This window comes from Schistocerca piceifrons, unplaced genomic scaffold (assembly GCF_021461385.2).
Source record: "Schistocerca piceifrons isolate TAMUIC-IGC-003096 unplaced genomic scaffold, iqSchPice1.1 HiC_scaffold_701, whole genome shotgun sequence".
Taxonomy (NCBI): Eukaryota; Metazoa; Arthropoda; class Insecta; order Orthoptera; family Acrididae; genus Schistocerca; species Schistocerca piceifrons.
The window spans coordinates 607,441-627,112 of NW_025728950.1; the positions used below are offsets into that span (position 1 = coordinate 607,441).

General features: G+C 49.2%; 6 pseudogenes; all 6 read right to left on the minus strand.

Moving 5' to 3' along the window:
- Positions 1 to 654: 654 nt before the first annotated feature.
- On the minus strand, positions 655 to 865 carry LOC124769416 (annotated as a pseudogene).
- A 3,229-nt stretch (positions 866 to 4,094) lies between these two features.
- LOC124769417 lies at positions 4,095 to 4,305 on the minus strand (annotated as a pseudogene).
- Positions 4,306 to 7,532: 3,227 nt separating this feature from the next.
- Positions 7,533 to 7,743, minus strand: LOC124769512 (annotated as a pseudogene).
- A 3,228-nt stretch (positions 7,744 to 10,971) lies between these two features.
- On the minus strand, positions 10,972 to 11,182 carry LOC124769579 (annotated as a pseudogene).
- Positions 11,183 to 14,403: 3,221 nt separating this feature from the next.
- Positions 14,404 to 14,614, minus strand: LOC124769529 (annotated as a pseudogene).
- Positions 14,615 to 17,840: 3,226 nt separating this feature from the next.
- Positions 17,841 to 18,051, minus strand: LOC124769530 (annotated as a pseudogene).
- Positions 18,052 to 19,672: the final 1,621 nt, after the last annotated feature.

A 19,672-nucleotide genomic window follows, 5' to 3' on the forward strand; every position in this document is an offset into this window, starting at 1 on the left:
TGCGGGCCGATATGGCAACAGGCGACCGTCGAAAACATCGCAAAGGCAAGTGCCGGAAGGAACGACCAAATACGAGATCACTCGTCAACATCCCAGTACTACCCTCCATGTCGAGGAGTAAACTGCGACTCCCATTTGAACGCCGCTAGCTGCCAGGGCAGTGGAGAAGCCGTGAGGCCGCCCCACAGCAGCGTCAGGCCGGTGCGAGCTATACTGGCGCGAGCTACACCTAGCCGAGTGCTTACATCGTCCACCGCCTACTGCATATGTGTGTGTGCGTGTGTACACACGTATTCAGCGTGCGTGCGGCGGCGACGACGACGACGTTCGCGAGGAGCTAAGGATATAACTCCAAAAAATGTAATTAAAATTATCTGTGCCCGGACCATAAGAGACGCTAACGAGGCATCCGAAGGCACTGTCCTGTGCCCCCATAAATTACCAGCCTAGCGTAATGCGGCTGCAAGTGCCGTCCGGCTAACCGCAAAAAAAAAAAAAAAAAATTCTTAAGATAATCTTAAATTAATGAAAAGAAATCGTGGTGTGTAAGCAACTAACTACTGGGCACATCAACAACTACGACAAGTTTTGCTACCAGCGGAATATCTGATCACTGCAGAAAGTTAACCCATTTCAGGCTGTGTTTTAATTAATTTTAGGTGGGCCGATCCCGGCGGTACTTCAATGCCGGGCCAACCCGCGACAGAGGTGGAGCAAGCCCCTAGCACTCCGTCATAAGCCAAAAATGAGTGTAATATTCTGGTCGTGTGATGCAGGACGTATCAGATATTAAGCTGATAAGACAAATACTACACTTTTTTCCCTCCTACCTCCCCTATAGACCTACCTTTTCCTCTCCAAAAATGCCGCCATCCTCTAGTGTCGACGCAGCACGTAAAGCAGGGTGTTGTTAGTAGCAAGACTCATTGCCATAAACCGAAAATAAAAGCGGAGGCATACTCTGCTATGCCTTGGGGGCGACGACACACTACTCAGAAACACACCTCCCTCTCCAGGTGTGAAGCAAGTGATGATGTTAAAAACTAAATAGAAAGAAATAAATAAAGACAGAAATGAAGGCAAAATAAAAAAAAAACAGCGACGGCAGCACACTCAAACGAAACTGGCGAGATAATCCCATCGCCCATAGAATTAACGAAGTAATAATCCTCTAAGATAGATTATGTTTTCCAATTTTCCAATAATTTTTCATACAAGGTTCACACAATTTCCGTGTTAACAATTTCCATATTATCAGTATCATAGAACAGTCTACTCTAGTGATGCCCTGAAGGCCAATATCAAATCTGGGGTATGGGTAAGTCAAGGGTGGTTTGAAAGTCTGAGTGACAAAGATCCAGGGGTACACTCAGGCAATTCTTATACGAGGTGCCTTAGTCAGCCCGGAACACCTTTTGATAACCATGAACCATTGCAACTTTAAGAAATCTTCCAAAAGTAATGGTATATTTCCGGTCAGATTCCGCCAGGCGATGCTGGCTCCAAAGGTAGTCCATGAAAGAGACAGCATCGGTGAGGCAAAGGTCATAGATCGTGAAAATGGTGTGGCCCAAGAGCCACACCATTGCGTTACGTCGTGTTCGTTGGTTGGTCTGAATATCAGGGGTAAGGAACCAGTCGATTGACACATAGTCCAGTGTAGTCCCACCGATCAGCGCTAATAGCACACGTGCAAGGTCCCACACTTCTGTGACGTGAGGGCATAAGAGACGATGCTCTCTGGTGTCTACGTCACCACATCGGCCGCAAGCAGCCGAGGGCCATAGGCGGATGGCCGCCAGGCGGTGATTAGTGGGTATTAAATTGTTTACAACGCGATACCATAGCGCTGAAACTTCTGTGGGAAGGGCTGGGTGGTTGATATTAGCCCAAGCTTGGTGCCAGATGACCGACGGTCGTCTGTCCTCCAATTTATGTGGTGTGGGCTGGCCTCGAAGCGCCTAGTAAAGGCGCTTCGATGTGCGTGCCTTGTCGGTGGCCACTGTTAGGACGTAACTTTGATTGAGGTAATAGTCCTTGACTGTCGTCATCCGGAATGGAATATGTGTCAAACATACTGGTGCACGCGCCGATTGTGGGCGATAACGGTCGAAAAGCACCGCTGTTGTACGACCTGGGTCAATCTCACGCAAAGTGGCGATACTTTGAATCAGGATTGCCGCACATTTGCGGGGAAAGTCAATGAGTCCAAGGCCACTATCGACCTTTGGCAGTGTACAATTCTGCGCATCAACTTTGAATAGTGCATGCCGCCACAATAGGCAATATACTGTTTGTGAGATGGCTCTGCTGGTTTGTTTCGGTAGCGTATGGAGTTGTGCTACATACTATGCCCGTGATAGGATGTATGTACTAATCAGTTGGATTCGTTGATGGAGGTCGAGTCGTCGATCAGTGTGACTCATGCAAAATCCTCCGATGCGCGTGAGAATCCGCCTGCACGTGAGTGTTAACATGCGCTGCGGACAGTCAGTCACCTCAAGACCCAAGATACGTTGTTCCCCTACAATCCGGTTGCATGGGCGTTCGATGGTCAATGATCGTGGCCCTAGTGGCATTAGCACCATTTTGTTGGATTTTAACATGGCACCGGATGCTCGTTCATAAACGTGGAGGACTCGGCGAACCGAATCGATGTCATTGGCGTTTGCTACAAACACACCTACACCATCCGCGTATGCCGCACTGCGGAAGGTGACGCCTGGGAAAGGAACACCATCGACCATCCGTCCGATGTCACGCAGCATGGGGTCCAGCGCCAAAGCGATAAAATACACTGACAAGGGACAGCCTTGTCGAACTGATCGTCTGATGGGAATTGGTCGTGATCTGCAGCCGTTCACAATGATTCTGGAATTTGCTCCATCCAAGAAGTGCCGGATGACTCTTATGAAGTGCTCCCCGAAACCCTTCCGCGACATAACGGCCAGCAGGTAAGGATGGGAGAAGGCACCGGCGAAATCTAGAGATCAATTGAAGCCGGGGTTCGAGCGTCGGCGGTGGGTGAGTAAGACAGCATCACGGTATATAGAAGCAGCGGTGAAGGTGGTTCGATTCGAAACGCCAGTGTACCTTATTCATTACCTGTTTAAGATGTGAAGCCACACTTCGTGCCACCAACTTATAATCAGTGTTAAGAACACGTCCTTAGCCCGACAGTGACCTGTGACCTTTGGATTAAGGACAATACGTACAGCTAGAAAATCGGCGGGTAGCTCGCAACCAGCAAACATCTCCTCGCACGTTTTGCAGAAGCGGTCTCCTAACAGGCCGGAAAACCTAGCACTTCGATTAGTGCTGGAATGGCACAATCGAAGGGCGGTATCCTTGCGGAGTACCGCCAGAGATGAAAAACCGCAGTGTCAGGGCCTAAATGCTTGCAGCGTGTGCGCTCCACATGTGGGAGTGACACACGGTGGTGCGGGCCGATATGGCAACAGGCGACCGTCGAAAACATCGCAAAGGCAAGTGCCGGAAGGAACGACCAAATACGAGATCACTCGTCAACATCCCAGTACTACCCTCCATGTCGAGGAGTAAACTGCGACTCCCATTTGAACGCCGCTAGCTGCCAGGGCAGTGGAGAAGCCGTGAGGCCGCCCCACAGCAGCGTCAGGCCGGTGCGAGCTATACTGGCGCGAGCTACACCTAGCCGAGTGCTTACATCGTCCACCGCCTACTGCATATGTGTGTGTGCGTGTGTACACACGTATTCAGCGTGCGTGCGGCGGCGACGACGACGACGTTCGCGAGGAGCTAAGGATATAACTCCAAAAAATGTAATTAAAATTATCTGTGCCCGGACCATAAGAGACGCTAACGAGGCATCCGAAGGCACTGTCCTGTGCCCCCATAAATTACCAGCCTAGCGTAATGCGGCTGCAAGTGCCGTCCGGCTAACCGCAAAAAAAAAAAAAAAAAATTCTTAAGATAATCTTAAATTAATGAAAAGAAATCGTGGTGTGTAAGCAACTAACTACTGGGCACATCAACAACTACGACAAGTTTTGCTACCAGCGGAATATCTGATCACTGCAGAAAGTTAACCCATTTCAGGCTGTGTTTTAATTAATTTTAGGTGGGCCGATCCCGGCGGTACTTCAATGCCGGGCCAACCCGCGACAGAGGTGGAGCAAGCCCCTAGCACTCCGTCATAAGCCAAAAATGAGTGTAATATTCTGGTCGTGTGATGCAGGACGTATCAGATATTAAGCTGATAAGACAAATACTACACTTTTTTCCCTCCTACCTCCCCTATAGACCTACCTTTTCCTCTCCAAAAATGCCGCCATCCTCTAGTGTCGACGCAGCACGTAAAGCAGGGTGTTGTTAGTAGCAAGACTCATTGCCATAAACCGAAAATAAAAGCGGAGGCATACTCTGCTATGCCTTGGGGGCGACGACACACTACTCAGAAACACACCTCCCTCTCCAGGTGTGAAGCAAGTGATGATGTTAAAAACTAAATAGAAAGAAATAAATAAAGACAGAAATGAAGGCAAAATAAAAAAAAAAACAGCGACGGCAGCACACTCAAACGAAACTGGCGAGATAATCCCATCGCCCATAGAATTAACGAAGTAATAATCCTCTAAGATAGATTATGTTTTCCAATTTTCCAATAATTTTTCATACAAGGTTCACACAATTTCCGTGTTAACAATTTCCATATTATCAGTATCATAGAACAGTCTACTCTAGTGATGCCCTGAAGGCCAATATCAAATCTGGGGTATGGGTAAGTCAAGGGTGGTTTGAAAGTCTGAGTGACAAAGATCCAGGGGTACACTCAGGCAATTCTTATACGAGGTGCCTTAGTCAGCCCGGAACACCTTTTGATAACCATGAACCATTGTAACTTTAAGAAATCTTCCAAAAGTAATGGTATATTTCCGGTCAGATTCCGCCAGGCGATGCTGGCTCCAAAGGTAGTCCATGAAAGAGACAGCATCGGTGAGGCAAAGGTCATAGATCGTGAAAATGGTGTGGCCCAAGAGCCACACCATTGCGTTACGTCGTGTTCGTTGGTTGGTCTGAATATCAGGGGTAAGGAACCAGTCGATTGACACATAGTCCAGTGTAGTCCCACCGATCAACGCTAATAGCACACGTGCAAGGTCCCACACTTCTGTGACGTGAGGGCATAAGAGACGATGCTCTCTGGTGTCTACGTCACCACATCGGCCGCAAGCAGCCGAGGGCCATAGGCGGATGGCCGCCAGGCGGTGATTAGTGGGTATTAAATTGTTTACAACGCGATACCATAGCGCTGAAACTTCTGTGGGAAGGGCTGGGTGGTTGATATTAGCCCAAGCTTGGTGCCAGATGACCGACGGTCGTCTGTCCTCCAATTTATGTGGTGTGGGCTGGCCTCGAAGCGCCTAGTAAAGGCGCTTCGATGTGCGTGCCTTGTCGGTGGCCACTGTTAGGACGTAACTTTGATTGAGGTAATAGTCCTTGACTGTCGTCATCCGGAATGGAATATGTGTCAAACATACTGGTGCACGCGCCGATTGTGGGCGATAACGGTCGAAAAGCACCGCTGTTGTACGACCTGGGTCAATCTCACGCAAAGTGGCGATACTTTGAATCAGGATTGCCGCACATTTGCGGGGAAAGTCAATGAGTCCAAGGCCACTATCGACCTTTGGCAGTGTACAATTCTGCGCATCAACTTTGAATAGTGCATGCCGCCACAATAGGCAATATACTGTTTGTGAGATGGCTCTGCTGGTTTGTTTCGGTAGCGTATGGAGTTGTGCTACATACTATGCCCGTGATAGGATGTATGTACTAATCAGTTGGATTCGTTGATGGAGGTCGAGTCGTCGATCAGTGTGACTCATGCAAAATCCTCCGATGCGCGTGAGAATCCGCCTGCACGTGAGTGTTAACATGCGCTGCGGACAGTCAGTCACCTCAAGACCCAAGATACGTTGTTCCCCTACAATCCGGTTGCATGGGCGTTCGATGGTCAATGATCGTGGCCCTAGTGGCATTAGCACCATTTTGTTGGATTTTAACATGGCACCGGATGCTCGTTCATAAACGTGGAGGACTCGGCGAACCGAATCGATGTCATTGGCGTTTGCTACAAACACACCTACACCATCCGCGTATGCCGCACTGCGGAAGGTGACGCCTGGGAAAGGAACACCATCGACCATCCGTCCGATGTCACGCAGCATGGGGTCCAGCGCCAAAGCGATAAAATACACTGACAAGGGACAGCCTTGTCGAACTGATCGTCTGATGGGAATTGGTCGTGATCTGCAGCCGTTCACAATGATTCTGGAATTTGCTCCATCCAAGAAGTGCCGGATGACTCTTATGAAGTGCTCCCCGAAACCCTTCCGCGACATAACGGCCAGCAGGTAAGGATGGGAGAAGGCACCGGCGAAATCTAGAGATCAATTGAAGCCGGGGTTCGAGCGTCGGCGGTGGGTGAGTAAGACAGCATCACGGTATATAGAAGCAGCGGTGAAGGTGGTTCGATTCGAAACGCCAGTGTACCTTATTCATTACCTGTTTAAGATGTGAAGCCACACTTCGTGCCACCAACTTATAATCAGTGTTAAGAACACGTCCTTAGCCCGACAGTGACCTGTGACCTTTGGATTAAGGACAATACGTACAGCTAGAAAATCGGCGGGTAGCTCGCAACCAGCAAACATCTCCTCGCACGTTTTGCAGAAGCGGTCTCCTAACAGGCCGGAAAACCTAGCACTTCGATTAGTGCTGGAATGGCACAATCGAAGGGCGGTATCCTTGCGGAGTACCGCCAGAGATGAAAAACCGCAGTGTCAGGGCCTAAATGCTTGCAGCGTGTGCGCTCCACATGTGGGAGTGACACACGGTGGTGCGGGCCGATATGGCAACAGGCGACCGTCGAAAACATCGCAAAGGCAAGTGCCGGAAGGAACGACCAAATACGAGATCACTCGTCAACATCCCAGTACTACCCTCCATGTCGAGGAGTAAACTGCGACTCCCATTTGAACGCCGCTAGCTGCCAGGGCAGTGGAGAAGCCGTGAGGCCGCCCCACAGCAGCGTCAGGCCGGTGCGAGCTATACTGGCGCGAGCTACACCTAGCCGAGTGCTTACATCGTCCACCGCCTACTGCATATGTGTGTGTGCGTGTGTACACACGTATTCAGCGTGCGTGCGGCGGCGACGACGACGACGTTCGCGAGGAGCTAAGGATATAACTCCAAAAAATGTAATTAAAATTATCTGTGCCCGGACCATAAGAGACGCTAACGAGGCATCCGAAGGCACTGTCCTGTGCCCCCATAAATTACCAGCCTAGCGTAATGCGGCTGCAAGTGCCGTCCGGCTAACCGCAAAAAAAAAAAAAAATTCTTAAGATAATCTTAAATTAATGAAAAGAAATCGTGGTGTGTAAGCAATTAACTACTGGGCACATCAACAACTACGACAAGTTTTGCTACCAGCGGAATATCTGATCACTGCAGAAAGTTAACCCATTTCAGGCTGTGTTTTAATTAATTTTAGGTGGGCCGATCCCGGCGGTACTTCAATGCCGGGCCAACCCGCGACAGAGGTGGAGCAAGCCCCTAGCACTCCGTCATAAGCCAAAAATGAGTGTAATATTCTGGTCGTGTGATGCAGGACGTATCAGATATTAAGCTGATAAGACAAATACTACACTTTTTTCCCTCCTACCTCCCCTATAATCCTACCTTTTCCTCTCCAAAAATGCCGCCATCCTTTAGTGTCGACGCAGCACGTAAAGCAGGGTGTTGTTAGTAGCAAGACTCATTGCCATAAACCGAAAATAAAAGCGGAGGCATACTCTGCTATGCCTTGGGGGCGACGACACACTACTCAGAAACACACCTCCCTCTCCAGGTGTGAAGCAAGTGATGATGTTAAAAACTAAATAGAAAGAAATAAATAAAGACAGAAATGAAGGCAAAATAAAAAAAAAAACAGCGACGGCAGCACACTCAAACGAAACTGGCGAGATAATCCCATCGCCCATAGAATTAACGAAGTAATAATCCTCTAAGATAGATTATGTTTTCCAATTTTCCAATAATTTTTCATACAAGGTTCACACAATTTCCGTGTTAACAATTTCCATATTATCAGTATCATAGAACAGTCTACTCTAGTGATGCCCTGAAGGCCAATATCAAATCTGGGGTATGGGTAAGTCAAGGGTGGTTTGAAAGTCTGAGTGACAAAGATCCAGGGGTACACTCAGGCAATTCTTATACGAGGTGCCTTAGTCAGCCCGGAACACCTTTTGATAACCATGAACCATTGCAACTTTAAGAAATCTTCCAAAAGTAATGGTATATTTCCGGTCAGATTCCGCCAGGCGATGCTGGCTCCAAAGGTAGTCCATGAAAGAGACAGCATCGGTGAGGCAAAGGTCATAGATCGTGAAAATGGTGTGGCCCAAGAGCCACACCATTGCGTTACGTCGTGTTCGTTGGTTGGTCTGAATATCAGGGGTAAGGAACCAGTCGATTGACACATAGTCCAGTGTAGTCCCACCGATCAGCGCTAATAGCACACGTGCAAGGTCCCACACTTCTGTGACGTGAGGGCATAAGAGACGATGCTCTCTGGTGTCTACGTCACCACATCGGCCGCAAGCAGCCGAGGGCCATAGGCGGATGGCCGCCAGGCGGTGATTAGTGGGTATTAAATTGTTTACAACGCGATACCATAGCGCTGAAACTTCTGTGGGAAGGGCTGGGTGGTTGATATTAGCCCAAGCTTGGTGCCAGATGACCGACGGTCGTCTGTCCTCCAATTTATGTGGTGTGGGCTGGCCTCGAAGCGCCTAGTAAAGGCGCTTCGATGTGCGTGCCTTGTCGGTGGCCACTGTTAGGACGTAACTTTGATTGAGGTAATAGTCCTTGACTGTCGTCATCCGGAATGGAATATGTGTCAAACATACTGGTGCACGCGCCGATTGTGGGCGATAACGGTCGAAAAGCACCGCTGTTGTACGACCTGGGTCAATCTCACGCAAAGTGGCGATACTTTGAATCAGGATTGCCGCACATTTGCGGGGAAAGTCAATGAGTCCAAGGCCACTATCGACCTTTGGCAGTGTACAATTCTGCGCATCAACTTTGAATAGTGCATGCCGCCACAATCGGCAATATACTGTTTGTGAGATGGCTCTGCTGGTTTGTTTCGGTAGCGTATGGAGTTGTGCTACATACTATGCCCGTGATAGGATGTATGTACTAATCAGTTGGATTCGTTGATGGAGGTCGAGTCGTCGATCAGTGTGACTCATGCAAAATCCTCCGATGCGCGTGAGAATCCGCCTGCACGTGAGTGTTAACATGCGCTGCGGACAGTCAGTCACCTCAAGACCCAAGATACGTTGTTCCCCTACAATCCGGTTGCATGGGCGTTCGATGGTCAATGATCGTGGCCCTAGTGGCATTAGCACCATTTTGTTGGATTTTAACATGGCACCGGATGCTCGTTCATAAACGTGGAGGACTCGGCGAACCGAATCGATGTCATTGGCGTTTGCTACAAACACACTTACACCATCCGCGTATGCCGCACTGCGGAAGGTGACGCCTGGGAAAGGAACACCATCGACCATCTGTCCGATGTCACGCAGCATGGGGTCCAGCGCCAAAGCGATAAAATACACTGACAAGGGACAGCCTTGTCGAACTGATCGTCTGATGGGAATTGGTCGTGATCTGCAGCCGTTCACAATGATTCTGGAATTTGCTCCATCCAAGAAGTGCCGGATGACTCTTATGAAGTGCTCCCCGAAACCCTTCCGCGACATAACGGCCAGCAGGTAAGGATGGGAGAAGGCACCGGCGAAATCTAGAGATCAATTGAAGCCGGGGTTCGAGCGTCGGCGGTGGGTGAGTAAGACAGCATCACGGTATATAGAAGCAGCGGTGAAGGTGGTTCGATTCGAAACGCCAGTGTACCTTATTCATTACCTGTTTAAGATGTGAAGCCACACTTCGTGCCACCAACTTATAATCAGTGTTAAGAACACGTCCTTAGCCCGACAGTGACCTGTGACCTTTGGATTAAGGACAATACGTACAGCTAGAAAATCGGCGGGTAGCTCGCAACCAGCAAACATCTCCTCGCACGTTTTGCAGAAGCGGTCTCCTAACAGGCCGGAAAACCTAGCACTTCGATTAGTGCTGGAATGGCACAATCGAAGGGCGGTATCCTTGCGGAGTACCGCCAGAGATGAAAAACCGCAGTGTTAGGGCCTAAATGCTTGCAGCGTGTGCGCTCCACATGTGGGAGTGACACACGGTGGTGCGGGCCGATATGGCAACAGGCGACCGTCGAAAACATCGCAAAGGCAAGTGCCGGAAGGAACGACCAAATACGAGATCACTCGTCAACATCCCAGTACTACCCTCCATGTCGAGGAGTAAACTGCGACTCCCATTTGAACGCCGCTAGCTGCCAGGGCAGTGGAGAAGCCGTGAGGCCGCCCCACAGCAGCGTCAGGCCGGTGCGAGCTATACTGGCGCGAGCTACACCTAGCCGAGTGCTTACATCGTCCACCGCCTACTGCATATGTGTGTGTGCGTGTGTACACACGTATTCAGCGTGCGTGCGGCGGCGACGACGACGACGTTCGCGAGGAGCTAAGGTTATAACTCCAAAAAATTTAATTAAAATTATCTGTGCCCGGACCATAAGAGACGCTAACGAGGCATCCGAAGGCACTGTCCTGTGCCCCCATAAATTACCAGCCTAGCGTAATGCGGCTGCAAGTGCCGTCCGGCTAACCGCAAAAAAAAAAAAAAAATTCTTAAGATAATCTTAAATTAATGAAAAGAAATCGTGGTGTGTAAGCAACTAACTACTGGGCACATCAACAACTACGACAAGTTTTGCTACCAGCGGAATATCTGATCACTGCAGAAAGTTAACCCATTTCAGGCTGTGTTTTAATAAATTTTAGGTGGGCCGATCCCGGCGGTACTTCAATGCCGGGCCAACCCGCGACAGAGGTGGAGCAAGCCCCTAGAACTCCGTCATAAGCCAAAAATGAGTGTAATATTCTGGTCGTGTGATGCAGGACGTATCAGATATTAAGCTGATAAGACAAATACTACACTTTTTTCCCTCCTACCTCCCCTATAGACCTACCTTTTCCTCTCCAAAAATGCCGCCATCCTCTAGTGTCGACGCAGCACGTAAAGCAGGGTGTTGTTAGTAGCAAGACTCATTGCCATAAACCGAAAATAAAAGCGGAGGCATACTCTGCTATGCCTTGGGGGCGACGACACACTACTCAGAAACACACCTCCCTCTCCAGGTGTGAAGCAAGTGATGATGTTAAAAACTAAATAGAAAGAAATAAATAAAGACAGAAATGAAGGCAAAATAAAAAAAACCAGCGACGGCAGCACACTCAAACGAAACTGGCGAGATAATCCCATCGCCCATAGAATTAACGAAGTAATAATCCTCTAAGATAGATTATGTTTTCCAATTTTCCAATAATTTTTCATACAAGGTTCACACAATTTCCGTGTTAACAATTTCCATATTATCAGTATCATAGAACAGTCTACTCTAGTGATGCCCTGAAGGCCAATATCAAATCTGGGGTATGGGTAAGTCAAGGGTAGTTTGAAAGTCTGAGTGACAAAGATCCAGGGGTACACTCAGGCAATTCTTATACGAGGTGCCTTAGTCAGCCCGGAACACCTTTTGATAACCATGAACCATTGCAACTTTAAGAAATCTTCCAAAAGTAATGGTATATTTCCGGTCAGATTCCGCCAGGCGATGCTGGCTCCAAAGGTAGTCCATGAAAGAGACAGCATCGGTGAGGCAAAGGTCATAGATCGTGAAAATGGTGTGGCCCAAGAGCCACACCATTGCGTTACGTCGTGTTCGTTGGTTGGTCTGAATATCAGGGGTAAGGAACCAGTCGATTGACACATAGTCCAGTGTAGTCCCACCGATCAGCGCTAATAGCACACGTGCAAGGTCCCACACTTCTGTGACGTGAGGGCATAAGAGACGATGCTCTCTGGTGTCTACGTCACCACATCGGCCGCAAGCAGCCGAGGGCCATAGGCGGATGGCCGCCAGGCGGTGATTAGTGGGTATTAAATTGTTTACAACGCGATACCATAGCGCTGAAACTTCTGTGGGAAGGGCTGGGTGGTTGATATTAGCCCAAGCTTGGTGCCAGATGACCGACGGTCGTCTGTCCTCCAATTTATGTGGTGTGGGCTGGCCTCGAAGCGCCTAGTAAAGGCGCTTCGATGTGCGTGCCTTGTCGGTGGCCACTGTTAGGACGTAACTTTGATTGAGGTAATAGTCCTTGACTGTCGTCATCCGGAGTGGAATATGTGTCAAACATACTGGTGCACGCGCCGATTGTGGGCGATAACGGTCGAAAAGCACCGCTGTTGTACCACCTGGGTCAATCTCACGCAAAGTGGCGATACTTTGAATCAGGATTGCCGCACATTTGCGGGGAAAGTCAATGAGTCCAAGGCCACTATCGACCTTTGGCAGTGTACAATTCTGCGCATCAACTTTGAATAGTGCATGCCGCCACAATAGGCAATATACTGTTTGTGAGATGGCTCTGCTGGTTTGTTTCGGTAGCGTATGGAGTTGTGCTACATACTATGCCCGTGATAGGATGTATGTACTAATCAGTTGGATTCGTTGATGGAGGTCGAGTCGTCGATCAGTGTGACTCATGCAAAATCCTCTGATGCGCGTGAGAATCCGCCTGCACGTGAGTGTTAACATGCGCTGCGGACAGTCAGTCACCTCAAGACCCAAGATACGTTGTTCCCCTACAATCCGGTTGCATGGGCGTTCGATGGTCAATGATCGTGGCCCTAGTGGCATTAGCACCATTTTGTTGGATTTTAACATGGCACCGGATGCTCGTTCATAAACGTGGAGGACTCGGCGAACCGAATCGATGTCATTGGCGTTTGCTACAAACACACCTACACCATCCGCGTATGCCGCACTGCGGAAGGTGACGCCTGGGAAAGGAACACCATCGACCATCCGTCCGATGTCACGCAGCATGGGGTCCAGCGCCAAAGCGATAAAATACACTGACAAGGGACAGCCTTGTCGAACTGATCGTCTGATGGGAATTGGTCGTGATCTGCAGCCGTTCACAATGATTCTGGAATTTGCTCCATCCAAGAAGTGCCGGATGACTCTTATGAAGTGCTCCCCGAAACCCTTCCGCGACATAACGGCCAGCAGGTAAGGATGGGAGAAGGCACCGGCGAAATCTAGAGATCAATTGAAGCCGGGGTTCGAGCGTCGGCGGTGGGTGAGTAAGACAGCATCACGGTATATAGAAGCAGCGGTGAAGGTGGTTCGATTCGAAACGCCAGTGTACCTTATTCATTACCTGTTTAAGATGTGAAGCCACACTTCGTGCCACCAACTTATAATCAGTGTTAAGAACACGTCCTTAGCCCGACAGTGACCTGTGACCTTTGGATTAAGGACAATACGTACAGCTAGAAAATCGGCGGGTAGCTCGCAACCAGCAAACATCTCCTCGCACGTTTTGCAGAAGCGGTCTCCTAACAGGCCGGAAAACCTAGCACTTCGATTAGTGCTGGAATGGCACAATCGAAGGGCGGTATCCTTGCGGAGTACCGCCAGAGATGAAAAACCGCAGTGTCAGGGCCTAAATGCTTGCAGCGTGTGCGCTCCACATGTGGGAGTGACACACGGTGGTGCGGGCCGATATGGCAACAGGTGACCGTCGAAAACATCGCAAAGGCAAGTGCCGGAAGGAACGACCAAATACGAGATCACTCGTCAACATCCCAGTACTACCCTCCATGTCGAGGAGTAAACTGCGACTCCCATTTGAACGCCGCTAGCTGCCAGGGCAGTGGAGAAGCCGTGAGGCCGCCCCACAGCAGCGTCAGGCCGGTGCGAGCTATACTGGCGCGAGCTACACCTAGCCGAGTGCTTACATCGTCCACCGCCTACTGCATATGTGTGTGTGCGTGTGTACACACGTATTCAGCGTGCGTGCGGCGGCGACGACGACGACGTTCGCGAGGAGCTAAGGATATAACTCCAAAAAATGTAAATTATCTGTGCCCGGACCATAAGAGACGCTAACGAGGCATCCGAAGGCACTGTCCTGTGCCCCCATAAATTACCAGCCTAGCGTAATGCGGCTGCAAGTGCCGTCCGGCTAACCGCAAAAAAAAAAAAAAAATTCTTAAGATAATCTTAAATTAATGAAAAGAAATCGTGGTGTGTAAGCAACTAACTACTGGGCACATCACCAACTACGACAAGTTTTGCTACCAGCGGAATATCTGATCACTGCAGAAAGTTAACCCATTTCAGGCTGTGTTTTAATTAATTTTAGGTGGGCCGATCCCGGCCGTACTTCAATGCCGGGCCAACCCGCGACAGAGGTGGAGCAAGCCCCTAGCACTCCGTCATAAGCCAAAAATGAGTGTAATATTCTGGTCGTGTGATGCAGGACGTATCAGATATTAAGCTGATAAGACAAATACTACACTTTTTTCCCTCCTACCTCCCCTATAGACCTACCTTTTCCTCTCCAAAAATGCCGCCATCCTCTAGTGTCGACGCAGCACGTAAAGCAGGGTGTTGTTAGTAGCAAGACTCATTGCCATAAACCGAAAATAAAAGCGGAGGCATACTCTGCTATGCCTTGGGGGCGACGACACACTACTCAGAAACACACCTCCCTCTCCAGGTGTGAAGCAAGTGATGATGTTAAAAACTAAATAGAAAGAAATAAATAAAGACAGAAATGAAGGCAAAATAAAAAAAAACAGCGACGGCAGCACACTCAAACGAAACTGGCGAGATAATCCCATCGCCCATAGAATTAACGAAGTAATAATCCTCTAAGATAGGTTATGTTTTCCAATTTTCCAATAATTTTTCATACAAGGTTCACACAATTTCCGTGTTAACAATTTCCATATTATCAGTATCATAGAACAGTCTACTCTAGTGATGCCCTGAAGGCCAATATCAAATCTGGGGTATGGGTAAGTCAAGGGTAGTTTGAAAGTCTGAGTGACAAAGATCCAGGGGTACACTCAGGCAATTCTTATACGAGGTGCCTTAGTCAGCCCGGAACACCTTTTGATAACCATGAACCATTGCAACTTTAAGAAATCTTCCAAAAGTAATGGTATATTTCCGGTCAGATTCCGCCAGGCGATGCTGGCTCCAAAGGTAGTCCATGAAAGAGACAGCATCGGTGAGGCAAAGGTCATAGATCGTGAAAATGGTGTGGCCCAAGAGCCACACCATTGCGTTACGTCGTGTTCGTTGGTTGGTCTGAATATCAGGGGTAAGGAACCAGTCGATTGACACATAGTCCAGTGTAGTCCCACCGATCAGCGCTAATAGCACACGTGCAAGGTCCCACACTTCTGTGACGTGAGGGCATAAGAGACGATGCTCTCTGGTGTCTACGTCACCACATCGGCCGCAAGCAGCCGAGGGCCATAGGCGGATGGCCGCCAGGCGGTGATTAGTGGGTATTAAATTGTTTACAACGCGATACCATAGCGCTGAAACTTCTGTGGGAAGGGCTGGGTGGTTGATATTAGCCCAAGCTTGGTGCCAGATGACCGACGGTCGTCTGTCCTCCAATTTATGTGGTGTGGGCTGGCCTCGAAGCGCCTAGTAAAGGCGCTTCGATGTGCGTGCCTTGTCGGTGGCCACTGTTAGGACGTAACTTTGATTGAGGTAATAGTCCTTGACTGTCGTCATCCGGAATGGAATATGTGTCAAACATACTGGTGCACGCGCCGATTGTGGGCGATAACGGTCGAAAAGCACCGCTGTTGTACCACCTGGGTCAATCTCACGCAAAGTGGCGATACTTTGAATCAGGATTGCCGCACATTTGCGGGGAAAGTCAATGAGTCCAAGGCCACTATCGACCTTTGGCAGTGTACAATTCTGCGCATCAACTTTGAATAGTGCATGCCGCCACAATAGCCAATATACTGTTTGTGAGATGGCTCTGCTGGTTTGTTTCGGTAGCGTATGGAGTTGTGCTACATACTATGCCCGTGATAGGATGTATGTACTAATCAGTTGGATTCGTTGATGGAGGTCGAGTCGTCGATCAGTGTGACTCATGCAAAATCCTCTGATGCGCGTGAGAATCCGCCTGCACGTGAGTGTTAACATGCGCTGCGGACAGTCAGTCACCTCAAGACCCAAGATACGTTGTTCCCCTACAATCCGGTTGCATGGGCGTTCGATGGTCAATGATCGTGGCCCTAGTGGCATTAGCACCATTTTGTTGGATTTTAACATGGCACCGGATGCTCGTTCATAAACGTGGAGGACTCGGCGAACCGAATCGATGTCATTGGCGTTTGCTACAAACACACCTACACCATCCGCGTATGCCGCACTGCGGAAGGTGACGCCTGGGAAAGGAACACCATCGACCATCCGTCCGATGTCACGCAGCATGGGGTCCAGCGCCAAAGCGATAAAATACACTGACAAGGGACAGCCTTGTCGAACTGATCGTCTGATGGGAATTGGTCGTGATCTGCAGCCGTTCACAATGATTCTGGAATTTGCTCCATCCAAGAAGTGCCGGATGACTCTTATGAAGTGCTCCCCGAAACCCTTCCGCGACATAACGGCCAGCAGGTAAGGATGGGAGAAGGCACCGGCGAAATCTAGAGATCAATTGAAGCCGGGGTTCGAGCGTCGGCGGTGGGTGAGTAAGACAGCATCACGGTATATAGAAGCAGTGGTGAAGGTGGTTCGATTCGAAACGCCAGTGTACCTTATTCATTACCTGTTTAAGATGTGAAGCCACACTTCGTGCCACCAACTTATAATCAGTGTTAAGAACACGTCCTTAGCCCGACGGTGACCTGTGACCTTTGGATTAAGGACAATACGTACAGCTAGAAAATCGGCTGGTAGCTCGCAACCAGCAAACATCTCCTCGCACGTTTTGCAGAAGCGGTCTCCTAACAGGCCGGAAAACCTAGCACTTCGATTAGTGCTGGAATGGCACAATCGAAGGGCGGTATCCTTGCGGAGTACCGCCAGAGATGAAAAACCGCAGTGTCAGGGCCTAAATGCTTGCAGCGTGTGCGCTCCACATGTGGGAGTGACACACGGTGGTGCGGGCCGATATGGCAACAGGCGACCGTCGAAAACATCGCAAAGGCAAGTGCCGGAAGGAACGACCAAATACGAGATCACTCGTCAACATCCCAGTACTACCCTCCATGTCGAGGAGTAAACTGCGACTCCCATTTGAACGCCGCTAGCTGCCAGGGCAGTGGAGAAGCCGTGAGGCCGCCCCACAGCAGCGTCAGGCCGGTGCGAGCTATACTGGCGCGAGCTACACCTAGCCGAGTGCTTACATCGTCCACCGCCTACTGCATATGTGTGTGTGCGTGTGTACACACGTATTCAGCGTGCGTGCGGCGGCGACGACGACGACGTTCGCGAGGAGCTAAGGATATAACTCCAAAAAATGTAATTAAAATTATCTGTGCCCGGACCATAAGAGACGCTAACGAGGCATCCGAAGGCACTGTCCTGTGCCCTCATAAATTACCAGCCTAGCGTAATGCGGCTGCAAGTGCCGTCCGGCTAACCGCAAAAAAAAAAAAAAAATTCTTAAGATAATCTTAAATTAATGAAAAGAAATCGTGGTGTGTAAGCAACTAACTACTGGGCACATCAACAACTACGACAAGTTTTGCTACCAGCGGAATATCTGATCACTGCAGAAAGTTAACCCATTTCAGGCTGTGTTTTAATTAATTTTAGGTGGGCCGATCCCGGCCGTACTTCAATGCCGGGCCAACCCGCGACAGAGGTGGAGCAAGCCCCTAGCACTCCGTCATAAGCCAAAAATGAGTGTAATATTCTGGTCGTGTGATGCAGGACGTATCAGATATTAAGCTGATAAGACAAATACTACACTTTTTTCCCTCCTACCTCCCCTATAGACCTACCTTTTCCTCTCCAAAAATGCCGCCATCCTCTAGTGTCGACGCAGCACGTAAAGCAGGGTGTTGTTAGTAGCAAGACTCATTGCCATAAACCGAAAATAAAAGCGGAGGCATACTCTGCTATGCCTTGGGGGCGACGACACACTACTCAGAAACACACCTCCCTCTCCAGGTGTGAAGCAAGTGATGATGTTAAAAACTAAATAGAAAGAAATAAATAAAGACAGAAATGAAGGCAAAATAAAAAAAAACAGCGACGGCAGCACACTCAAACGAAACTGGCGAGATAATCCCATCGCCCATAGAATTAACGAAGTAATAATCCTCTAAGATAGGTTATGTTTTCCAATTTTCCAATAATTTTTCATACAAGGTTCACACAATTTCCGTGTTAACAATTTCCATATTATCAGTATCATAGAACAGTCTACTCTAGTGATGCCCTGAAGGCCAATATCAAATCTGGGGTATGGGTAAGTCAAGGGTAGTTTGAAAGTCTGAGTGACAAAGATCCAGGGGTACACTCAGGCAATTCTTATACGAGGTGCCTTAGTCAGCCCGGAACACCTTTTGATAACCATGAACCATTGCAACTTTAAGAAATCTTGCAAAAGTAATGGTATATTTCCGGTCAGATTCCGCCAGGCGATGCTGGCTCCAAAGGTAGTCCATGAAAGAGACAGCATCGGTGAGGCAAAGGTCATAGATCGTGAAAATGGTGTGGCCCAAGAGCCACACCATTGCGTTACGTCGTGTTCGTTGGTTGGTCTGAATATCAGGGGTAAGGAACCAGTCGATTGACACATAGTCCAGTGTAGTCCCACCGATCAGCGCTAATAGCACACGTGCAAGGTCCCACACTTCTGTGACGTGAGGGCATAAGAGACGATGCTCTCTGGTGTCTACGTCACCACATCGGCCGCAAGCAGCCGAGGGCCATAGGCGGATGGCCGCCAGGCGGTGATTAGTGGGTATTAAATTGTTTACAACGCGATACCATAGCGCTGAAACTTCTGTGGGAAGGGCTGGGTGGTTGATATTAGCCCAAGCTTGGTGCCAGATGACCGACGGTCGTCTGTCCTCCAATTTATGTGGTGTGGGCTGGCCTCGAAGCGCCTAGTAAAGGCGCTTCGATGTGCGTGCCTTGTCGGTGGCCACTGTTAGGACGTAACTTTGATTGAGGTAATAGTCCTTGACTGTCGTCATCCGGAATGGAATATGTGTCAAACATACTGGTGCACGCGCCGATTGTGGGCGATAACGGTCGAAAAGCACCGCTGTTGTACCACCTGAGTCAATCTCACGCAAAGTGGCGATACTTTGAATCAGGATTGCCGCACATTTGCGGGGAAAGTCAATGAGTCCAAGGCCACTATCGACCTTTGGCAGTGTACAATTCTGCGCATCAACTTTGAATAGTGCATGCCGCCACAATAGCCAATATACTGTTTGTGAGATGGCTCTGCTGGTTTGTTTCGGTAGCGTATGGAGTTGTGCTACATACTATGCCCGTGATAGGATGTATGTACTAATCAGTTGGATTCGTTGATGGAGGTCGAGTCGTCGATCAGTGTGACTCATGCAAAATCCTCTGATGCGCGTGAGAATCCGCCTGCACGTGAGTGTTAACATGCGCTGCGGA